This window comes from Rattus norvegicus, chromosome 3, assembly GCF_021556685.1.
Source record: "Rattus norvegicus strain SHRSP/BbbUtx chromosome 3, alternate assembly SHRSP_T2T, whole genome shotgun sequence".
NCBI classification, from domain to species: Eukaryota; Metazoa; Chordata; class Mammalia; order Rodentia; family Muridae; genus Rattus; species Rattus norvegicus.
Genome location: NC_141536.1, coordinates 48,064,537 through 48,087,352, shown reverse-complemented (window position 1 = coordinate 48,087,352; position 22,816 = coordinate 48,064,537).

Genomic DNA, 22,816 nt, shown 5'->3' with positions numbered 1-22,816 from the left:
AATTAACATCTATAAAATTAACACAATAAGGATTTTTTTGAATAATTTAGCTTCATTGAATGCAACAGGTGTAATATTAAAAGTCTTCAATGACAGCTGAAATTTTGTTATCTAAGTTATCTGTCTTAAATTAACATTAGCTGGCTATTATATATAGAGAGAGGCTATATATATATATATATATACATATATATATATATATGATGAATTGTCTTTCAAATTAACATTTTGGGTAAATAAAGGAGTATCCCATGCAATAATTACATCCTAGGCACATACTAATAAGTGCCTTTCTGAAGCTGGTTCACACAAGCAATTTCACACACACACATTTATGACTGTAGTCAGGCACTGTTTTCATAGTTATCTTCCCGACCTTACTAACTTAGCACCTTTCCTAATGTCGATACGCCAGTTAGGCTGCTTTGCCTGAGCTGCCTATCAATATGCTAAGGGATGTTTTTATGTCTATTTGCTTTGATAGCACCACCATTAATGAACAATGAATAAAACCATTACCCTGACTATGTTGTTTATCTTATACTCCATTTACTAAGAATTACAATTCACAAAATTAATGACCTCTCATTAAGATGAAAATGTGAAAAAATAAAGTATATTTCATTTCTTTTAAATTATTTCTTTATTTCCATACGGTATATTTTCCACTATATAACCTCATTGGCATTTCATATTACATGTTTCCGCATCAAAATGCAGATACACTTTTATGAACTAACCCATACAACTAATAATGAATATATTCTGGACTACTAAAATAAATTAGAATGTCTTGTATTTGACATGCTGGACCTCATCTGCAGATTTTTCTTCTTTTTCATTCATCTGAGTGTTGGCATTTAAGCCAGTTGTTCTGAGATTCATTCCTGACCATTACATGGCATCACACAATGCATTTCTTAATCTCTGACTATTAAGGTTTTATGTTCTATAAAAGTGAGGTAAGGAGTAATTTTTAGAATGGTTGCAATTTTATTTACAACTATCTTCTAAAACAATAGGATCTATTTTGAATCAATGTGTAAATAACCAGTAGAAAAATAAAACTGATTTTATACTATATTACTGATGGAGAAGTATATAGTCTTTAATACTTTAAAATGATAATGGACTTTCAGTAAAATATACAATGTCATGTGTCTAAGTAATTTTGGGAGACACTTTTTTGATCAGATAGTTTCTTTACTTGTGAAATGAAGTCCTAGTAAAGCCACTCTCGAGTTATGAGTCTAGGCTTCTGAGAATCCCCCAGAAATGAGCAAGTGCGTTGGTTTTCTCACTGTGCAGAAGAATTTTTTTGCACATCACCTACTTAGAGCCATGCTCTGGCCAACAGTCTGGAGAACACCGAAGTAGATGGGGCATTCAGGTTGGTAAGCTTTGCATATTTCCCCAGGTTATGCTGTTAGATATTTGTTTGCATATGTTCTTTAGATCCCAGAGAACACAATCGATCTGATCAACTCAATTTCTGAATCTTTCATAGCACTTGAAGATGACACATTTAAATTTTTATGTGTAATATTTTATTCTAGTTAAAAAATATCACAGCTTAAAATAAACACCCAATGTCTATAAATATTGTCTTTCAAAATCATTCATCAAGATTCTGTTTACCATCACTGCAGTCAATTTGCTTTCATATTTTTCTGTCTGCAAAGAGCATATGTACTTTGACCATGATGCCATCGTGCTAAAAGAATTATGTTCAAGTATCTGTTTTATATTAAGTATTCAGCTATTATTGCATCATGTATTAAGTTAATAATAGTTGATCCATTTTAAACTTAATTTTGACAACGATATCTTAATTTTATGACAATGGGGAATTGGTTAAAAAATTGCATGTATCACTTATTTCAATAAAAGTTTATGACTAAAACATTCTTAGTCTGTTTCAGTTGTAAGACACTAACACATTGGAGAATTTCCCCCATGTAGATTACACACGAAAAATGCAAACTTCCCAAAGCCTGAGAAATGAATAATACTTCAAATAACAGGTATTTTTAATGTCAAACTGTTAATTAAAATAGAAAAACCAAATAACACTGCTCTAGCTAATGAGGAAACATGGAACATACAGCAGCCATATTAGACAGGGGATATTCTAATGCACTTCTGTGTCTGAGACCTTATCACAGTCTAGTTCTTTAAAAATATTCAAGACAAATGAACTGGTTCATCTGATCAGAGGGGAATCCAGGAAATGGGAGGTAAAGGACAAATGTGGTGGACTGGGAAGTGTCTGGAAGTAAATACAAAGAGTGGGATTGGGCCACATTTATTTGGTAAAAAAATAAGTGTACTGGAAAAGACAGACATACTACTGATAAGAAATTATAATACCATTGACTACACGAAAAATCAGAAGCAGGAAAAGAGGATGATCAAGGCTTACAAAAGTTGAAATCTACAGAAGAAAAAGTGATCACCAATAGATGGAAAACCATATATAACTCCTTATCTGTAATATTTATCTCTTATTTCCAAGTTTGTCTTTATATTAGATGCCCATGTCATGTCATATCTCTACCAAAATAACATATCAATAACACGAATTTCAGTAAATTTTACAGTCTGCCAAAGAAATGAGTCCTGCCCCAAATCATTACTTTCACTGAGCATTTCTGAATAAACTCATGTGAACACTGGCAGTGCAAGCATCTGCCATGTCTTTTGCTTTAATGAAGTGTTCAAAAAATATTATCATTCAATCAATCATTCATGAGTTGGTGTGTTGACAAAGTAGGTTCACAGTGCAGTTTCGCATCATTCTCAAGTGAGGAAATCTAACTCTGAGTAAAGTGGTTGGTTGCGAGTTACAAATATGAGTTATAAAAGAGTATATAAAGTTGATTGTTTTTCTAATTCTAATGGTGTTTTGGGGTTTTGTCATGGGTAACGCATAAAATACATTCAATAGTGAAAGTATAAACTAAATGGGAAGCATCAAAGCTTCCATTCCAAATGCCTATTTTGACTTCATAGAAATTCACTGTGTTGTATAGACTTCATATCTGATTGATTTTTTAATATTCTTTTTATTGTATTTTTAAAATTTTACATTTCAAATGTTATCCCCATTTCCAGTTTCCATCTCAAAACTCCCTATCCCATACTATATCCCCTCCTTCTATGGGGTGTTCCCCATCTATCCACCCACCCCTTCTCACCTTTCTGCCCTGACATTCCCCTGCACTGGAGGAGAAGATGGTCCAGCCTTGGCAACCCCATGGGCTTCTCCCTTTTGTGCCCAACACGTCCATTCTCTGCTAAATGTGCAGCTGGAGCTATGGGTCTCTCCATGTGTATTCTGGATGGTGGTTTAGTCCTTGGACCATGTTCGATTGGTGTTGTTCTTACAAGGTTGCAAGCCCCTTCAGCTCCTCCAATCCTTTCTCTCACTTCTTCAGTGGGGACCCCATTCTCAGTTCAGTGGTTGGATGTGAGCATTTGGCTCTGTATTTGTCAAGCTATGGCAGAGCCTCTCAGGAGGCAGCTATATCAGGCACCTGTCAGCATGCATTTCTAGGCATCGGCAATATTGTCTGGGCTTGGTGCCTATATGTATATGGGCTAAATCCCCAGGTGGTGCAGGCTCTGAATGGCCATTCCTTCAGTCTCTGCTCCAAATGGTGTATCTGTACCTCCTCCTATAACTATTTTGTTTCCCCTTCTAAAACGACTGAAGCATCTGCACTTTAAACATCCTCCTTCTTGAGCTTCAGTTGGTCTGCGGATTGTATCTAGGGTAGTTCAAGCATTTGGGCTAATATCCACTTAACAGTGAGTGCATACCATGTGTGTTTTTTTGTGATCGGATTACCTCACACAGGAAGATATCTCCTAGTTCATCCATTTGCCTATGAATTTCATAAAGTCATTGTTTTTGATAGCTTAGTAATGCTCCATTGTGTAAATGTACCACATTTTCTGTACCCATTCCTCTGTTGAAGGACATCCGGGTTTATTCAAGCTTCTGACTATTATAAATAAGGCTGCTGTGAAGACAGTGGATCATGTGTCCTTGTTACAGGTTGGAGCATCTTTTAGGTATATGCCCAGGAGTGGTATATCTGGGTCCTCAGGCAGTACTATGTCCAATTTTCTGAAGAACCACCTGACTGATTACCAGAGTGGTTGTACCAGCTTGCAATCCCACCAACAGTGGAGGAGTGTTCCTTGTCAGCATCTGTTGTCACCTAAGCTTTTGGTCTTAGCCTTTCTGATTGGTGTGAGGTGGAATCTCAGGGTTGCTTTGATTTGCATTTCCCTGATGACTAAAGCTGTTCAACATTTCTTTAAGTACTTCTCAGCCATTTGATATTCCTCAGCTGAGAATTCTTTGTTTAGCCCTGCCCCTCATTTTTTGTAGGGTTATTTGATTCTCTGAAATCTAATTTCTTGAGTACTTTGTATATATTGAATATTAGCCCTCAATTTTATGTGTAATGTTTCCAATTAGTTGTAAGTTTTTTTATGATAAACTTGACAAAAGTGTTTTATATAGAAAATAAATGTTTTCCTAAGGCTTTATTAGTACTTATATTCCAATAAACTTGTTTTAAAGAGTTAAGACTTATGCCTTCAAAATTAATGGCAGATTAATACTTAAACTGTTGCAGGTAGTATTTGGCCCAACCAGTACCTTAATATGTCTCAAACTGAGTTTGTGGTGTTCTCTTTTACACTTCTTTTAGTTCAAGCCAAATAGAAACCTTGGCTCATATGTCCATGAAATAGCAAAGGAAGAATGCTATGTTATATTAGAATTAATATAAAAAGATGGGCATATGCCATTGCTACTATCTAGGCTTATTCGTTTATGGTAATTGATTTGCGTGATGATGGCCAGCAATTGACAGATGCCACCACCACAACCAGAACAAAGAACCATTAATCGAAATCTGGTGTTTCTAGAAGAGGCCTGTCTCTCCTACATTCAGATAAATTCTTTAAATTAAAAATGATATAAAAACAGTCCCTACCAACTAGATGTCATGTCTCATTTCTGCAGCTCTAGTGATCAGGGAGACTGGGGCAGCATATTCTCATGCCAGGATGAGTTTGAGAACCTCCTGGGTAATAGAGTAAGCTCCATCATTTCGTCCCCAACAAAAACCAGAAAGGATTCCAGTCTAAATCAGTCTAGATCTATAGACATAGCTATGAGTTTGTAGTAAATTAAATGATTGAATTACTACAGATTTAATTATACAATGGTGTCATAGAGATACAGTAAAATGAATATAAAATTTATTTCTGTAAGACATAATAAAAACTAGTCACAAAAATGGAAAAAGAATTTTTTTATAGATTTGGACAAAATTAAGAAGTATGCAAACTAAGATCAATTCCTTTTACATTTACTCTATTCAAACATCAAACTGCAAAGCATAACTATGGAAAGTCTAACGCTGATTGTATGTTTAATAGTGTTAATAATTTTAACATTAACCCGCGGATCCCGGCCCGCAGCAGCTCTCTGCTCCCAGACCTGGTGAGAGAGAGACCCAACCGCCTGGTCAGGTGGGCACTCCTGAGGCTGCAGAGCGAAAGAGACCACCAACACTGCTCACCCCTGCCCACATTCCTGGCCCAAGAGGAAACTGTATAAGGCCTCTGGGCTCCCGTGGGGGAGGGCCCAGGAGCGGCAGGACCCCTGCCAGAGACACCGCCGGACCCTGAAGGAAACAGACCTGATAAACAGTTCTCTGCACCCAAATCCCGTGGGAGGGAGAGCTAAACCTCCAGAGAGGCGGACAAGCCTGGGAAACCAGAAGAGACTGCTCCCTGCACACAATCTCGGACGCCAGAGGAAAAAGCCAAAGACCATCTGGAACCCTGGTGCACTGAAGCTCCTGGAAGGGGCGGCACAGGTCTTCCTGGTTGCTGCCGCTGCAGAGAGCCCCTGGGCAGCACCCCACGAGCGAACCTGAGCCTGGGGACCACAGGTAAGACCAAATTTTCTGCTGCAAGAAAGCTGCCTGGTGAGCTTGGGACACACGGAAGCAGAATTTCTCTAGGACCGGGCACGGTCTGTGTTTACCGGAAGTCCCACACCCGCGGATCCCGGCCCGCAGCAGCTCTCTGCTCCCAGACCCGGTGAGAGAGAGACCCAACCGCCTGGTCAGGTGGGCACTCCTGAGGCTGCAGAGCGGAAGAGACCACCAACACTGCTCACCCCTGCCCACATCCCTGGCCCAAGAGGAAACTGTATAAGGCCTCTGGGCTCCTGTGGGGGAGCAGCAGGACCCCTGCCAGAGACACTGCCGGACCCTGAAGGAAACAGACCGGATAAACAGTTCTCTGCACCCAAATCCCGTGGGAGGGAGAGCTAAACCTTCAGAGAGGCAGACAAGCCTGGGAAACCAGAAGAGACTGCTCCCTGCACACACATCTCGGACGCCAGAGGAAAAAGCCAAAGACCATCTGGAACCCTGGTGCACTGAAGCTCCCGGAAGGGGCGGCACAGGTATTCCGGGTTGCTGCCGCTGCAGAGAGCCCCTGGGCAGCACCCCACGAGCAAACCTGAGCCTCGGGACCACAGGTAAGACCAACTTTTCTGCTGCAAGAAAGCTGCCTGGTGAACTCAAGACACAGGCCCACAGGAACAGCTGAAGACCTGTAGAGAGGAAAAACTACACGCCTTAAAGCAGAACACTCTGTCCCCATAACTGACTGAAAGAGAGGAAAACAGGTCTACAGCACTCCTGACACACAGGCTTATAGGACAGTCTAGCCACTGTCAGAAATAGCAGAACAAAGTAACACTAGAGATAATCTGATGGCGAGAGGCAAGCACAGGAACCCAAGCAACAGAAACCAAGACTACATGCCATCATCGGAGCCCAATTCTCCCACCAAAACAAACATGGAATATCCAAACACACCAGAAAAGCAAGATCTAGTTTCAAAATCATATTTGATCATGATGCTGGAGGACTTCAAGAAAGACATGAACACACTTAGGGAAGCACAGGAAAACATTAATAAACAAGTAAAAGCCTACAGAGAGGAATCGCAAAAATCCCTGAAAGAATTCCAGGAAAACACAATCAAACAGTTGAAGGAATTAAAAATGGAAATAGAAGCAATCAACAAAGAACACATGGAAACAACCCTGGATATAGAAAACCAAAAGAAGAGACAAGGAGCTGTAGATACAAGCTTCACCAACAGAATACAAGAGATGGAAGAGAGAATCTCAGGAGCAGAAGATTCCATAGAAATCATTGACTCAACTGTCAAAGATAATGTAAAGCGGAAAAAGCTACTGGTCCAAAACATACAGGAAATCCAGGACTCAATGAGAAGATCAAACCTAAGGATAATAGGTATAGAAGAGAGTGAAGATTCCCAGCTCAAAGGACCAGTAAATATCTTCAACAAAATCATAGAAGAAAACTTCCCTAACCTAAAAAAAGAGATACCCATAGACATACAAGAAGCCTACAGAACTCCAAATAGATTGGACCAGAAAAGAAACACCTCCCGTCACATAATTGTCAAAACACCAAATGCACAAAATAAAGAAAGAATATTAAAAGCAGTAAGGGAAAAAGGTCAAGTAACATATAAAGGGAGACCTATCAGAATCACACCAGACTTCTCGCCAGAAACTATGAAGGCCAGAAGATCCTGGACTGATGTCATACAGACCCTAAGAGAACACAAATGCCAGCCCAGGTTACTGTATCCAGCAAAACTCTCAATTAACATTGATGGAGAAACCAAGATATTCCATGACAAAACCAAATTTACACAATACCTTTCTACAAATCCAGCACTACAAAGGATAATAAATGGTAAAGCCCAACATAAGGAGGCAAGCTATACCCTAGAAGAAGCAAGAAACTAATCGTCCTGGCAACAAAACAAAGAGAATGAAAGCACACAAACATAAACTCACATCCAAATATGAATATAACGGGAAGCAATAATCACTATTCCTTAATATCTCTCAATATCAATGGCCTCAACTCCCCAATAAAAAGACATAGATTAACAAACTGGATACGCAACGAGGACCCTGCATTCTGCTGCCCTCAGGAAACACACCTCAGAGACAAAGACAGACACTACCTCAGAGTGAAAGGCTGGAAAACAACTTTCCAAGCAAATGGTCAGAAGAAGCAAGCTGGAGTAGCCATTCTAATATCAAATAAAATCAATTTCCAACTAAAAGTCATCAAAAAAGATAAGGAAGGACACTTCATATTCATCAAAGGAAAAATCAACCAAGATGAACTCTCAATCCTAAATATATATGCCCCAAATACAAGGGCACCTACATACGTAAAAGAAACATTACTAAAGCTCAAAACACACATTGCACCTCACACAATAATAGTGGGAGATTTCAACACCCCACTCTCATCAATGGACAGATCATGGAAACAGAAATTAAACAGTGATGTAGACAGACTAAGAGAAGTCATGAGCCAAATGGACTTAACGGATATCTATAGAACATTCTATCCTAAAGCAAAAGGATATACCTTCTTCTCAGCTCCTCATGGTACTTTCTCCAAAATTGACCATATAATTGGTCAAAAAACGGGCCTCAACAGGTACAGAAAGATAGAAATAATCCCATGCGTGCTATCAGACCACCACGGCCTAAAACTGTTCTTCAATAACAATAAGGGAAGAATGCCCACATATACGTGGAAATTGAACAATGCTCTACTCAATGATAACCTGGTCAAGGAAGAAAAAAAGAAAGAAATTAAAAACTTTTTAGAATTTAATGAAAATGAAGATACAACATACTCAAACTTATGGGACACAATGTAAGCTGTGCTAAGAGGAAAACTCATAGCGCTGAGTGCCTGCAGAAAGAAACAGGAAAGAGCATATGTCAGCAGCTTGACAGCACACCTAAAAGCTCTAGAGCAAAAAGAAGCAAATACACCCAGGAGGAGTAGAAGGCAGGAAATAATCAAACTCAGAGCTGAAATCAACCAAGTAGAAACAAAAAGGACCATAGAAAGAATCAACAGAACCAAAAGTTGGTTCTTTGAGAAAATCAACAAGATAGATAAACCCTTAGCCAGACTAACGAGAGGACACAGAGAGTGTGTCCAAATTAACAAAATCAGAAATGAAAAGGGAGACATAACTACAGATTCGGAGGAAATTCAAAAAATCATCAGATCTTACTATAAAAACCTATATTCAACAAAATTTGAAAATCTTCAGGAAATGGACAATTTCCTAGACAGATACCAGGTATCGAAGTTAAATCAGGAACAGATAAACCAGTTAAACAACCCCATAACTCCTAAGGAAATAGAAGCAGTCATTAAAGGTCTCCCAACCAAAAAGAGCCCAGGTCCAGACGGGTTTAGTGCAGAATTCTATCAAACCTTCATAGAAGACCTCATACCAATATTATCCAAACTATTCCACAAAATTGAAACAGATGGAGCCCTACCGAATTCCTTCTACGAAGCCACAATTACTCTTATACCTAAACCACACAAAGACACAACAAAGAAAGAGAACTTCAGACCAATTTCCCTTATGAATATCGACGCAAAAATACTCAATAAAATTCTGGCAAACCGAATTCAAGAGCACATCAAAACAATCATCCACCATGATCAAGTAGGCTTCATCCCAGGCATGCAGGGATGGTTTAATATACGGAAAACCATCAACGTGATCCATTATATAAACAAACTGAAAGAACAGAACCACATGATCATTTCATTAGATGCTGAGAAAGCATTTGACAAAATTCAACACCCCTTCATGATAAAAGTCCTGGAAAGAATAGGAATTCAAGGCCCATACCTAAACATAGTAAAAGCCATATACAGCAAACCAGTTGCTAACATTAAACTAAATGGAGAGAAACTTGAAGCAATCCCACTAAAATCAAGGACTAGACAAGGCTGCCCACTCTCTCCCTACTTATTCAATATAGTTCTTGAAGTTCTAGCCAGAGCAATCAGACAACAAAAGGAGATCAAAGGGATACAGATCGGAAAAGAAGAGGTCAAAATATCACTATTTGCAGATGACATGATAGTATATTTAAGTGATCCCAAAAGTTCCACCAGAGAACTACTAAAGCTGATAAACAACTTCAGCAAAGTGGCTGTGTATAAAATTAACTCAAATAAATCAGTTGCCTTCCTCTATACAAAAGAGAAACAAGCCGAGAAAGAAATTAGGGAAACGACACCCTTCATAATAGACCCAAATAATATAAAGTACCTCGGTGTGACTTTAACCAAGCAAGTAAAAGATCTGTACAATAAGAACTTCAAGACACTGAAGAAAGAAATTGAAGAAGACCTCAGAAGATGGAAAGATCTCCCATGCTCATGGATTGGCAGGATTAATATAGTAAAAATGGCCATTTTACCAAAAGCAATCTACAGATTCAATGCAATCCCCATCAAAATACCAATCCAATTCTTCAAAGAGTTAGACAGAACAATTTGCAAATTCATCTGGAATAACAAAAAACCCAGGATAGCTAAAGCTATCCTCAACAATAAAAGGACTTCAGGGGGAATCACTATCCCTGAACTCAAGCAGTATTACAGAGCAATAGTGATAAAAACTGCATGGTATTGGTACAGAGACAGACAGATAGACCAATGGAATAGAATTGAAGACCCAGAAATGAACCCACACACCTATGGTCACTTGATTTTTGACAAAGGAGCCAAAACCATCCAATGGAAAAAAGATAGCATTTTCAGCAAATGGTGCTGGTTCAACTGGAGGGCAACATGTAGAAGAATGCAGATCGATCCATCCTTATCACCCTGTACAAAGCTTAAGTCCAAGTGGATCAAGGACCTCCACATCAAACCAGACACACTCAAACTAATAGAAGAAAAACTAGGGAAGCATCTGGAACACATGGGCACTGGAAAAAATTTCCTGAACAAAACACCAATGGCTTATGCTCTAAGATCAAGAATTGACAAATGGGATCTCATAAAACTGCAAAGCTTCTGTAAGGCAAAGGACACTGTGGTTAGGACAAAACGGCAAGCAACAGATTGGGAAAAGATCTTTACCAATCCTACAACAGATAGAGGCCTTATATCCAAAATATACGAAGAACTCAAGAAGTTAGACCGCAGGGAAACAAATAACCCTATTAAAAATGGGGTTCAGAGCTAAACAAAGAATTCACAGCTGAGGAATGCCAAATGGCTGAGAAACACCTAAAGAAATGTTCAACATCTTTAGTCATAAGGGAAATGCAAATCAAACCAACCCTGAGATTTCACCTCACACCAGTGCGATTGGCTAAGATCAAAAACTCAGGTGACAGCAAATGCTGGCGAGGATGTGGAGAAAGAGGAACACTCCTCCATTGTTGGTGGGATTGCAGACTGGTAAAACCATTCTGGAAATCAGTCTGGAGGTTCCTCAGAAAATTGGACATTGAACTGCCTGAGGATCCAGCTATACCTCTCTTGGGCATATACCCAAAAGATGCCTCAACATATAAAAGAGACACGTGCTCCACTATGTTTATCGCAGCCTTATTTATAATAGCCAGAAAATGGAAAGAACCCAGATGCCCTTCAACAGAGGAATGGATACAGAAAATGTGGTACATCTACACAATGGAATATTACTCAGCTATCAAAAACAACGAGTTTATGAAATTCGTAGGCAAATGGTTGGAACTGGAAAATATCATCCTGAGTGAGCTAACCCAATCACAGAAAGACATACATGGTATGCACTCATTGATAAGTGGCTATTAGCCCAAATGCTTGAATTACCCTAGATCCCTAGAACAAACGAAACTCAAGACGGATGATCAAAATGTGAATGCTTCACTCCTTCTTTAAATGAGGAAAAAGAATACCCTTGGCAGGGAAGGGAGAGGCAAAGATTAAAACAGAGACTGAAGGAACACCCATTCAGAGCCTGCCCCACATGTGGCCCATACATATACAGCCACCCAATTAGACAAGATGCATGAAGCAAAGAAGTGCAGACCGACAGGAGCCGGATGTAGATCGCTCCTGAGAGACACAGCCAGAATACAGCAAATATAGAGGCGAATGCCAGCAGCAAACCACTGAACTGAGAATAGGTCCCCTATTGAAGGAATCAGAGAAAGAACTGGAAGAGCTTGAAGGGGCTCGAGACCCCAAAAGTACAACAATGCCAAGCAACCAGAGCTTCCAGGGACTAAGCCACTACCTAAAGACTATACATGGACTGACCCTGGACTCTGACCCCATAGGTAGCAATGAATATCCTAGTAAGAGCACCAGTGGAAGGGGAAGCCCTGGGTCATGCTAAGACTGAACCCCCAGTGAACTAGTCTATGGGGGGAGGGCGGCAATGGGGGAGGGTTGGGAGGGGAACACCCATAAGGAAGGGGAGGGGGGAGGGGGATGTTTGCCCGGAAACCGGGAAAGGGAATAACACTCGAAATGTATATAAGAAATACTCAAGTTAATAAAAATAAATAAATAAATAAATAAATAAATAAAAATTAAAAAAAATAATTTTAACATTAAATGGGTTAAAATTTAACATTGTGATCGGTTAATTTATTGATGAAAATAATGCAATATTGTCAAATGTTGTCAAAAAACAAGCTTATTTATTTTCTGTATGTACTTTTAAATTGAAAAAAAGATTTATGTACAATACATCCAGATGACAGTTTCTCCTGCCTCCACTCCTATGAGCTCTTCCTCACCTTCTTTTATATTTAAATCTTTTAATCTTTTTTAAAAAAGATTTATGTGTATGAGTGTCTGCCTGTGAATGGACCATGTCTGTACAGTGCTCAAAGAGGCCAGAAGAGACCAGTGGATCCCCTGAAACTGGCTCTGACCATCCTTTGGGGACCTGGGAACATAATGCACGTCCTTCTAACTTACCTGCTGAACCATCTATCCAACCCAATCCTGTACTTATTTAAAGAAATATTTCTAAGATATGTAAAGGGAAATTTATATTTCATGTGTTGAAATGATATCTAGGATTTGTTTTAAAACAATTTATTGGTGTACATAAGATTAAATAAGACTGAGTATTTACAATAGATTATAATAATGTACTCATTACATTCTTTGCCCTCCTTTGCTTAACATCTTTCATAGCAAAAGTTTAATGAATACATAGTGATGTTTACACTGTATTTCTGTGCTACTTTGGAAATTAACAGATACACTGTAAATTTCTCCCCTGGAAGAGAATTAACAGCTTTCTATAAATTTCTCTTTTAAAGTGTTTTTTTTTCCTTAACTGTAGCTTTAAATTTTTTCAAACCTTATTTTTAATTATGGTTCTTAAATGCTTTAACTTCCCTTGAAACCACCTGCCAGAAGTAGTGGGAAAGAAATGATACAGGTAGACTTGCTTAGAAAGGTTCTTTGGGGCAACTCCTGTCTGTGTTGTCTGGACATCAGCAGTTCAGTTCACAGGTTATCAGGTAGCTCAATGATCCCCTTGCAAACACTTCATGGATACACCAACAGTCCAGTTCTGTAGAGTCAGGTTAGCAACAGTGGTGACACCACCTAGCAGAGACTGCCAAACCTCGGTCTCAGCTCTAGTTATCAGGAGGGACCCAGACAGATACCAGAAGTTCTTGGTTGTGTCTTTCTTAGGAAAGGGATGATCAGCAAAGACTCTAAGACTCATGGACTCACAAGTATTGCACTACTAGCTGTACCAGCAAACCAAGTTCTCTCTCCATCACTCTGAGGAATCCTATTTATACCCTTGAAACATCGCACGTCCTCCACATGCCTTGACTCAGTACATGTCTGTCACACCACGTATATACAATCAATCCAAGTTCACAGAAACAGCTAGAAACTGCAGTCATCATCAGATGTTTTTTTGGTGTGTTTCTCTCTCTGGTGTTCCTACAAATGCAGCTCAACTACACAATGCAAGGCAGACAAAGACATGCTGCATGTTGTTAGCAAGGAATCCTTCATCACACCCTTTCTCCTGTGTTTGCTTAATGTTCCTTCAGAAGTCTGTCTTAATCTTTCACACCTCTGTCCACTTAGTGAAGCGTTCCTTCACATGCTTGCCCCGGCAAAAGCATCTAATTCTCTTTTCAAAGAACCCTTAAGTTTCTACTTCACTTAACGAAATTAGATGTGATTTGATTTACAAAATAGGTATTAAAGATACTAGTCCTGAGTTTGAGCAAATTATTCTTAATACCATTTATAATGTAAAACTTCTAGAAGTAAGTTTAAGGAAAAATACCAATTAACATTACTGTGAAATTTTTTGAAGGTTACCCTGCTACTTGTTGGCTGAAACCCACTTAAGGTCATAGGGTAGGTACCATGTTTCATTCTCAGCATCATGTTATACACACACACACACACACACACACACACACACACACACACACACACACGCACACACACACGCACACAAGATGGGTGGAGGGAAAGGAGGAGAGAGACAGGCATAGAGATAGAGAGAGACAGAAATAAAAATATTTCAAAACTAATAGGAAATACCATGTTCATGGATAAGAGTACTAGATTCAATATCAAAGAAAGTATCAATTATACTCATGAGAACAGCAGCAAGAGAGAGAGATTGGGAGGGAGAGAGGGGGAGAGAGAGAGAGAGAGAGAGAGAGAGAGAGAGAGAGAGAGAGAGAGAAAGAGAGAGAGAGATTGAGCTTTTTGAATCGTTCATTCAGTGCAGTTCATATAATTCATTGCAGGTATATATAGCCACCGAAACTAGATTATATGGATGAAGCTAAGAAGTGCATGCTAACAGGAACTGGATATAGATCTCTCCTGAAAGACACAGCCAGAGCATGTCAAATACAGAGGTGAATGCTAGCAGCAAACCACTGAACTGAGAACAGGGTCCCTTTTGGAGGAATTAGAGAAAGGATTGAAAGAGATTAAGGGGCTTGCAACCCCATAAGAACAACAATGCCAACTAACCAGAGCTTCCAGGGACTAAACCACTACCCAAAGACTATAAATGGACTGACCCATGGCTCCAGCTGCATATGTAGCAGAGGATGGCCTTGTTGGGCACCAGTGGAAAGTGAAGTCCTTGGTCTTGCCAAGGTTGGACACCTAGTGTAGGGGAATGTCGAGGGGGGTGGTGTTGGGGGTTAGGGAGGGTGGATGGGGGGAACACCCTTATGAAGGAAGGGGAGGGGATACGGGGCTTATGGACAGGAAACTGGGAAAGGGAATAACATTTAAAATGTAAATAAAGAAATATATCCAATTTAAAAAAATAAGAAAGAAAGAAAAGAAATAGTGGCTGAATCAGCAAACCTTCAAGCTGTTTTCCCAGGAAATTGTTCAGAACATTCTTGAAGATAATTAACATGGAGGAAGCCTTCCTTCCTTGGGGAATTCTGGGGCTATCAGTCCACAGAGTGTAGCAGTGATAAAGAACTTAACCTCAGCATTAGATATGGTTTTGAAGTGGGTGCTGCCCTCCCACACTCAACAGCTATCTGCTCATCTCTCAGTATCATGTGGGTGAGGTGCCCTGGATCCTTCAACATGGATTTATTTGATTCTGGGTTCTTGTGATTTTCTTTGAGAAAGCATTAGTCTAACGTAGGATGCTTCAATCCATCTATACAAAAGAAGAATGCTATGTATTGCTTTCTAAATCATCTTTTATTCAGCACTTTTGATTCTCACTGCAATGAAAAGTCCCTTACCAAACCACAAAGTTCTGTTTATAGTTGTGGTAAACATGACAGTAGAAACTACCATTCCCTATTTTTCTCTCAGACTCTGAGAACAGTCTTCATCTTATGACTGGGAGTTGCTGCAGGTAGATGGCTTGTTTCTGAGTAAATGAATTCTAGGATCTCATTTTATCAATGAATCTTCAGAATACAGTGTGTTCAGGCCTCCATGCCTGAAGTATGAATAGCCCAAAGGGTTTTGCCTAAGCCCTGTGGAGGCATTTGTCCCTGACACAGAAGCCACTTGTCTGTAGGTTAGAAAACCTGTCTTTATCCTTGAAAATTGGTATCTTTTTAGTTTTCACCCAAATCAATGTAAACCACAGAAATATTTAAGGCCAATTGCAATCATTGTAAACTCATAATCTCCACATTTATCTCAAAATAAAATATATCCTGGAAAGAGAGAGAGAGGGAGAGAGAGAGAGGGAGAGAGAGAAAGAGAGGGAGAGAGAGAGAGAGAGAGAGAGAGAGAGAGAGAGAGAGAGAGAGAGAGAGAGGATTAGAACAAATTGTCAGAGTTAGTTTGAGTCCAAGCAGAGCAATTTTTGAGAAGCCAGGAGAAACCAGTTTGAATCAGTCACGTTGGAGAGGAGATTGACATGAAGAGCTAAATTGAACAGGCCAACCAGAGTTCAGAAACAAGTAGAACGGCTGAGCTTATACAGCAGTAAGATTCTCGGACAACATTTGCATCTGATAAATAAAAATTACCTTTTCAACTCACTAACTTTCAATTCCACTTTCATCCTAAATCACACAAGCAGGCCAATGTCTCTACTTATTATTTATTCTGATTCACTGGCATTTTCTAGATTTTTTACTGCATTTCCCCTTTTTGTTCTATTTTTAATTATATTCATTTATAGTATTTTTAAATCTCTTAGTGTTTGCTACTCCAGTATCATGCTTACTTCTACAAACAAACTGTACCTTCATTTTTGGGGGATTAAAAGTGTGTATTAAGGCTGTGTCTGATTACACAGGCCAGGTATGCATTTGGATATAATACCTTGACAGAGCAGCCATGTTGCTCAATTAAAATTCTACAAAAAGTGATGGAGTAATTTTTAATAAATGATGCTGGCTTAATTAAGTGAGCATATGGAAATGAAGAATGTTGACCTCTAATTTCAGAGTGTGCTAAAAATCTATCTCTGGGGCTTAACAGTTACCAGAATATACTACTCCGGAGAGGCCCTGTCATAGTTTGAATATGGTTGGCCCAGGGAGTGGCATTATTTGGAGGTGTAGCCTTATTGGAGGTGTGCTATTGTGGGTGTGAGCTTTAAGACCCTACTCCTAGCTATCTGGAATCAAGTCTTCCACTAGCAGCCTTCAGATGAAGATGTTGAACTCTTAGCTATGCCTGCACCTTATAAAACTTGATTATAGTGTCTGTTCACAGCAGTAAAACTCTAATTAAGACAGGCCGGAAGCTTGATTCCCAACATCCATTTGGGTAGCTGACAACCACACATCACATGTAACTCCAGCTTTAGAGTAGCTAAAATCCTTGTCTGGCTTCCAGAGGTAGTTGAATTCACATGCACTTACCAACATAAAGAAGCATACAAGTACAAATAATCAAAAGTGAAATAAATCTCATTTTAAAATACCTAAACTAATAAATAAATGAGTACCTTGGAAAGAATTATGATCTTGTAATAGACAAGAGAACAATAGCATGAATTACATTTTTTAAATTCATCAATACTGAGATTGCAGCTTCACATAAATGTACAGAAAAAAAAAGGCAAGTGTTTTTTAGTGCCAGTTAGAGAACAGTTGAAAATTCTATCCTAATCTCAAACCAACAATCATGTAGTGATTTAATTTTGTGTGTATAAAACTAAAGTTAGCAACTGAACAGCATTTTTTAAAAAATCAAGCATTCTATTATCTATTACCATACAATACATAGAAACACTACTTTGCTGTCATACTAACAAAGAACAGGAGTAAACTGTTAAAAGTCTTATTTACATTTCGAATGTTATCCCCCTTTCCCAGTTACATGTCCGGAAAACCACTATACCATCCTCCCTCCCCCTGCTTCTATGAGGGTGCTCCCCCACCCACCTACCCACTCCTGCCTCCCTGCCTTAGCATTCCACGCACTGGGGAATGAAGGACCTTCCTAGGATCAGGGCCTCTCCTCCCATTGATGTCCAACAAGGCCATCCTCTGCTACATATGTGACTGAAGCCATGGGTCACTCCATGTATACTCTTTGGTTGGTGGTTTAGTCCCTAGGAGCTCTGGGGGGGGGTCTGGTTGGTTGATATTATTCTTCCTATGGAGTTGCAAACCCTTCAGTGCCATCAGTCTTTTCTCTAACTCCTCCACTGGGGACTTTGTGCTCAGTCTAGTGGTTGAATGTGAACATCCATCTCTGTATATGTCAGGCCCTGGCAGAGCTTCTCAGTAGACAGCTATATCAGGCTCCTGTCAGTAAGCGCTTCTTGGCATCTGTAATGGTATCTGCTTTTGGTGTCTATATATATGGATGAATCCCCACATGGGACAGTCTCTGGATGGTCTTTCCTTCAGTCTCTGCTCCACACTTTGTCTCTGTATTTACTCCCTTGAGTATATTGTCCCCCCTTCTAAGAAGGACTTAAGCATCCACAGCTTCCTTATTCTTGAGCTTCATGTAGTCTGTGAATTGAATCCTGGGTATGCTGAGCTCTTTCAACTAGAGTTCAGCATGTAGAGGAATACAATTTGATCCACTCTTATCTCCTTATACAAAGCTCAAGTCCAAGTAGATCAAGGAGCTCCACTTAAAACTAGATACACTCAAAGTAATAGAAGAAAATGTGGGGAAGAGCCTTGAACACATGGGCATAAGAGAATATTTCCTGAATACAACTTATGATCAATAGACAAATGGGACCTCATAAAATAAAAAAGCTTCTGTAAGTCAAAGGACACTCTCAATAGGACAAAACAGCAACCGACAGATTGGGAAAAGATCTTTACCAATCCTACATCCAATAGAGAACTAATATCCAATATATAAAAGGAATCAAGACAGATTGGGAAAAGATCTTTACCAATCCTACATCCAATAGAGAACTAATATCCAATATATAAAAGAAATCAAAAAGTTAAACTTCAGAGAACCAAATACCCCTATTTAAAAAGATGGGGTACAGAGCTAAACAAAGATTTCTCAACTGAGGAATATCAAATGACTGAGAAACACCTAAAGAAATGTTCCACATCCTTAGTCATCAGGGAAGTGCAAATCAAAAGAGCCCTGAGATTCTACCTCACACCAGTCAGAATGGCTAAGATCAAAAAAAAATCAGATGAGAGCAGATGCTGGCAACGATGTGGAGAAAGAGGAACACTCCTTCATTGTTAGTGGAATTCAAGCTGGTACAACCACTCTGGAAATCAGTCTGGAGTCTCAGAAAATTGGACATAGTACTACCTGAAAACATATATATATATATATATATATATATATATATATTCCTGGGTATAAACCCAAAAGATCTTACAACATGTAACAAGGACTCATGTTCATAGCAGCCTTATTTATAATAGCCAGAAGCTGGAAAGAACCCAGATGTCCTTCAGTGGAGGAATAGATACAGAATATGTGGTATATCTACACAATGGAGTACTACTCAGATATTAAAAATAATGACTTCATGAAATCTTTAAGCAAGTGGATGGAATTAGAAAATATCATCCTTAGTGAGGTAACCCAGTCACAAAAGAACACACATGGTATGCACTCACTGAAATGTGGATATTAGTCCAAAAGCTTGGAATGAGTCATAAATTTTAAAAATGATAAATTTGCATACATTATATATAATGATTAACAAGACTGAACTGCAAAGTTATGTAATCAGAATGTAATTTCAGTGGGAGGGAAAATTGTTTGGTGGAGCTGCCTATATGTTGTGTAGGGAAATGAAGATATGATGCTTTTTTGTTTTGCCTCCAAGGCTGAGGTGGGCTTTTGGGGAGACAACTGTTTTTGTATCATTCAGACTTACTGTCTTGCAAGTAAGCACAATAATCATATTGCTTTGCCATGCTAGTCTTGGTTGGAATAATTCCTTTGTATTGTCATCTGTGCTTAGCTGGGGTGAAGAGATACTGGTTTGCATCTCTCTATGATAATAGTCATATAACCAAGGACAGTTTGAAGTTATGTTTTAATGATAAACATGAAAATACATGAAACTCAGTAGTTCCACTCAGTGTATATACACACCAAAAAATAAGTCAAGACTATTCATAACAGCACTAGTAGAGCCAAAGAGAAAGGATGTCTGTTGAACAGAGGAATGCACAATAACACATTCAACAGCAGAGAAAAGTGAAAATAAAATAATCTCAAACATAATATTTAGTGAAAAATAGAACACATTGTATTATGTAAATACTCTGTATATATAAAATTCTAAATTCCAAATTTAGACCTGATGGACTTACAGTAGTTTTGATGGCTAGTTTTGTCAACATGATAATCTAGAATCACCAGAGAAGAGTCTCAGTAAGGGAATTTTTAGATCTGCCTGGGTTGTGCATAAGTCTAGGGAGGAGTGTCTTGATTACATGAATTGTCTTGGGAAGACCGAGTCAACTGAGGAGAGCAGTATTTCTGGGATTCGAGTCCTAGAGCCTGTAATAGTGGAGAAGGTGGACTGAGTAACAAGCATGTTTGCATTCTGTTCTCTCTGACCTTGACTATGGGAATACTCTGACAAGATGCTTTAGGTTTGTGACTTCTCTGCTGTGATGGACTGTGACCTGGAATTGTTAGCTAAACTAAACCTTTTCTTGCTTATGAGGTTTCAGTCAGGATGTTTTGTAATAGCAACAAAAATTAAACTAGGGCTTTATTAAATTTCAAGAAAATGTTTTATATTGAAGATTGGCATCAACAGGTGACACTTAAAAAGTTCACTGGACTGAAAAGATGGCCCAATGGTCAAGAACACTGGTGATCTTTTGAGAAGACCTAGGTTTGATTCCCAGCACCCACATAACAGCTTATAAACTCTCTGTAGCTCCAGATCTATACAATCCACTGCTCTTCCCATTCTCTGTACACATCAGAAACACACAAAATATGGGAATTCATATTCAGGGAATATTATAATATTCATGAAATATTAATAGAAAATTTTAAAAACCCACAATCTGTGTAAATATTTGTGTGCATTTCTTTAGTAAGGTTTCCTTTATGAATGTAGGTGCCCTTGTATTTGGGGCATAGATATTAGGATTAAGAGTTCATCTTGGTGGACTTTTCCTTTGATGAATATGAAGTGTCTTTCCTTATCATTTTTTGATGACTTTTGGTTGAAAGTCTGTTTTATCCGATATTAGACTGGCGACTCCAGCTTGCTTCTTCAGGCCATTTGCTTGGAAAGTTGCTTTCCAGCCATTTACTCTGAGGTAGTGTCTGTCTTTGTCTCTGAGGTGTATTTCCTAAATGCAGCAAAATGTTGGGTCCTCTTTAGGTATCCAGTCTGTTAGTCTATGTCTTTTTATTGGGGAGTTGGATCCATTGACATTGAGAGATATTAAAGAATAATGACTGTTTCTTCCTATTACTTTCATTGTTAGAGGTGGAATTATGTTTGTGTGTCTCTCTTTTGGCTTCATTGCAAGGAGATTATACTCTTGCTTTCTGTACGGTGTAGTTTCTCTCCTTTGTGTTGGAATTTTCCATCCATTATCCTTTGTAGGGCTGGATTTGTAGAAAGATATTGTGTAAATTTGGTTTTGTCATGGAATATCTTGGTTTCTCCATCTATGTTGAGAGTTTTGCTGGATACAGTAACCTGGGCTGGCATTTGTGTTCTCTTAGGTCTGTATGACATCTGTCCAGGATCTTCTAGCTTTCATGGTCTCTGGTGAGAAGTCTGGTGTAATTCTAATAGGTCTGCCTTTATATGTTACTTGACCTTTTTCCATTACTGCTTTTAATATTCTTTCTTTGTTTTGTGCATTTGGTGTTTTAACTATTATGTGACGGGAGGAATTTCTCTTCCAGTCCAATCTATTTGGAGTTCTGTAGGATTCTTGTATGTTTATGGGCATCTCTTTCTTTAGGTTAGGGAAGTTTTCTTCTATAATTTTGTTGAATATATTTACCGAAATTTGTTGAATATATTATTATTTATTTTATTTATGTTGTGAGTCCTCAATCTCTTCTACACCTATTATCCTTAGGTTTGATCTTCTCATTGTGTCCTGGATTTCCTGGATGTTTTGGGCTATGAGCTTGTTATGTTTTATTATCATTGAAGGTTGTGTCGATGCTTTCTATGGTATTCTCTGCCCCTGAGATTCTCTCTTCTATCTCTTGTATTCTGTTGGTGGTACTTTGTATCTACCACTCCTTGTCTCTTCCTTAAGTTTTCTATATCTAGGGTTGTCTCCCTATATGCTTTCTTATTTGTTTCTATTTCCACTTTTAAATCCTGAACAGTTTTGTTCAACTCCTTCCTCTGTTTCTTTGTGTTTTCCTGTAGTTGTGTTTTCCTGTAATTCTTTCAGGGATATTTGTGTTTCCTGTCTAAGGGCTTCTACTTGTTTACTTGTGTTTTCCTGCATTTCTCTAAGGGAGTTCTTTATGTCCTTCTTAAATTCCTCATTCATTGTCATAAAATGTGGTTTTAAATCTAAACCTTGCTTTTCTGGTGTGATTGGACATCCAGTATTTTCTTTGGTGGGAGAACTGGGCTCTGATGATGCCAAGTAGCCTTGGTTTCTGTTGCTAAGGTTCCTGTGATTGCCTCTAACCATTGGGTTGTCATGCTGTTTCTGAGAGTGACTTGACCCTGCGGTAGGCCTCTGTCTCAGCACTCCTGTAGAACTGTTTTCCTGTTTTCTTTCAGCCTTTCCTGAGGACAAATGCTCTGATTTCAGGTGTGTCGGTGCTCCTGGTGACTGTCTTCAAGCTCTAGGCATGGGCAGGAATCAGAAAGGTCCTGCCCCTGATTTCTCCTAGGTTCTTGCACCGAGGAGGCCCACTTGGCACTAGACAATTCCCTCTTTGGTCTGGAATGTGAGCAGAGGGTAGTCTCCTCTGACTTCTTA